Below are 3,448 nucleotides of genomic sequence, written 5' to 3' on the forward strand. Positions count from 1 at the left end.
ATAAAAGAAATTTATATACATAAGTGGCCAAATAAGTTTAAAATACAATAAATAAAAAGAAATCTTTCTTACTCAATTTTTTATGTTACTTTTAATACAAAAATTAGATCAATCTCTCGAGATTTCTTACACAACATTTTATCAAATGAACAATACATATAATATTTCCCTCTAAATTGTTACTTTGAACCATGTATGCTTGAAAGACAAATATTTAAGTGGAATATTGAAATGCTTATTTAAATAGAGAGAGAGAGAGAGAGAGCAATAAAAAAAGGAGGAAAAGAGACGAGGGAACTTATTTATTTTACGCATGCGCACTCCATTTTTGGCCAACATAAAATCAGGAGAGTTGCGCTACTGTATATACTGTGGTCATAATTCAGTTTGCAAGCGTCTCTCTCTAATTCTCTGCCCTCTTGCTTGCTCGGTGATCGTTCGTAGTTCCAATTTAGCCAACCTTAGTTGTTGTCTTTGTCGCATGTGCATCATTTAGGTTCGGTCTCTTTTTATCATGTACTACTTAGTATACGTTTGTCGCGTCGCGTGCTATCCTAGCTTCTACTCACTTTAACGCGTTAGAGTGAGTAGGAGCTATAATATAATAAGATATAATATAATTGAATATAAATAAATAAGAATTGAAAAACATTTCAGAAATATATACTTAAAGTATCTATACTTTTTTTTATAGAATTTTATATGTATATATATGAATTGTAAAATATTGTAAGATTCGTATAAAAAAATTTGAGATATTTTTTGAATAGTTATAAAATGATACAGAAATTCTAAAAATTCAGAATTTTTTAATATGTATTATAAATTATAAAATATTGTAAGATTTGTATAATTTTCTATAATTGTATATATACATACAAACATATTTTATATATAATTATATTGTGATGTCAATATATATATGTATATACAATTATATATAAAACATTTTTTTTCTGAATAAATGAACAAATCAATATATAAATATAAATAAATAAGTATAATTTGTACCAACACACAGTACTTATACCAATGTATAGATATATCGGCGGAATCCTTAGGGACGATTATTCTGCACTTACGAAATTATTCCGTTTTTCTTAGAAAATACAATTTAAGGAATAATTGAATAATTCCAATAGAAATCCATTTCAAATAATGTCATAACACGTACTCTAAAAAACTCTTAAAATCACATTTGACACTTGCTTGACGGTTGATGTTGCTTCAAAAGAAGAGAGAAAAGGACACATAGTGGGATCTGACGCTGATGCATAAAGATCAGTTGTAGCAATATCATTTATTTCTTTACAGTTGGCAGGCTTGGATCTACGAACGATACTTCGACTCGCAAAAGGAGCGTGGATTTGTCCAAACTGAGCACACTATGGCTGCGTCTGCGCAAAGCATATATGCGCGTATATCCCGTTGCAAAGAAACAGATGATTTTACTGTTAAAAGTATCATTGAAAAAATCATTGAAAATGAATTTTCAATAGTATTTTATAGCAAGCTGAATGAGTTTTGCCAATATTTTATCACTGAGGATTTTACTATTGGCTAGTAATGCTTTCAATGATATATTAATTTTATACTCAGATAGCAAAATATCTCCATGATATTAGTACAGTGAGCGTACGACGTACTGTGTATGCCGGTATCATACCTGTCACGTACGTGCGTACTTAAAGCTTACAGTACCGGTACACTGTACTTTTGGTACGCCGTACCGATAATGTACGGCTTAGATATGCATGTTACTAAAATTAATTAATTTTATAGTTTCATTACTAAAATGAGTATCATTATTAATTAATATCTTATTCCAGAATACATATTATAAAATTATAATAAAAAAAAAACATTTTTCCCTGAATTTGGGAACTATAATTTCATAGTACTGTAAAATATTCGCTAACCACCTAGTATTTTTGGGCTGATTACATATCAAGTGATAACGGAGAGGTCGCTAGTGAGCAGTACTTTCGCGAGTCCGCGAGTACGTCTAACCTCAGCAAGTGGCGACACATGACAGTTCAGCTTGACAAGATATCGAAGCATATAGGTCCATGCGGAGCGAAAATGGGAATCTTTCCCTCTTCGCAACGCGATGTAAAAGCAACTCACGGAATACGGAGTAATCACGCATAGAAATTCGGAGTAAAGTACTCAGCTACGGAACGAGATTACTGGAGCCTTGAAAGCTCAGATCGACCGTTGCACACCATCGTGTATGCGATAAATCTGTTCAAAATCAGAATATCTGGCGAAAGGAGAAAGAACGCGGTGTCATAAGTTGGCATAAGTTTTTGTAACTCAATTCCGTTAATTGTAATAAAGACTCGTGGAGTCTGTATGTAAGAAAATACGGTAATAATCATATCACGAGTGTTGTAAAAAACCCATTAAATAAACTGCTCATTGTTGTTCTAAATATTCAATAATCGCAGATATTCTTATTGATCGCCTATTCATCCAGACATAGGAATTTATTTCCTACATCTATTTCTAGGGTAATAGATCTTGTCACATTAAAAGAGATAATTTCTATATTTCGGTCACAAGAATTATCTTACATATTATAATAAGCATATAAGTACGGATTAAAAGAAAAATACCGCAAAGCAGAGAAGATTTAGTAGATGCAATCATGGATCACTTGGAAAGGAATGGACTAGCAATAAGCTTGTTGGATGAGGCAGGACCCGTGCAGCAGGAGAGCCCAACGGCAACAATAGGAGCTTCGGAGGAAGCCTCTCAGGTAGAATTACTATTAGAAGTATAAATAAGTTTCTGCCGTTTTGTATCAAAAATTGGGCATTTATTGTGAAAGAACGGTACCTAATGTTTTATTCGAAGTATTGTCCATCGCTAGCCACTACTTTTTCCCATCTTTCTGGCAGCATATGGATACCGCGTCGGAAAAACGCTTCATTTTTTGAAGCTATCCACGAATCGACTCAATTTTTGGTATCTTCATATGATGTGAAGTGTTGCTCAGACAGGCCATGCGCCATCGATCGAAACAGGTAGTAATCAGAAGGAGCAATATCTGGTGAATACGGCGGGTGGGGTAAAACTTCTCAATTGAGTGTTTCCAAGTAGGTTTTGACCGGCGCCGCAACATGTGGACGAACATTATCATGCAGAAGAATAATAACTTTGTCGTGTCTGGAGTAGTAGTGGGCGCGTTTTTCCTTGAGTGCTCGGCTCAATCTCATCAATTGTGTTCGGTAGAGAGCCCCAGTAATGGTTTCGTTCGGTTTGAGCAACTCATAATAAACGACACCTAGCTGATCCCACCAAACACAACATGAGCTTTTTCCCATGAATGTTCGGCTTGGCTGTCGATGTTGAAGCATGGCCAAGTGGTCCCCATGATTTCTTCTTCTTTGGGTTATCGTAGTGGATCCATTTTTCATCACCAGTGACTACACGATGCAAAAAA

Source organism: Trachymyrmex septentrionalis, unplaced genomic scaffold, assembly GCF_001594115.1.
Source record: "Trachymyrmex septentrionalis isolate Tsep2-gDNA-1 unplaced genomic scaffold, Tsep1.0 scaffold139, whole genome shotgun sequence".
Lineage (NCBI taxonomy): Eukaryota > Metazoa > Arthropoda > Insecta > Hymenoptera > Formicidae > Trachymyrmex > Trachymyrmex septentrionalis.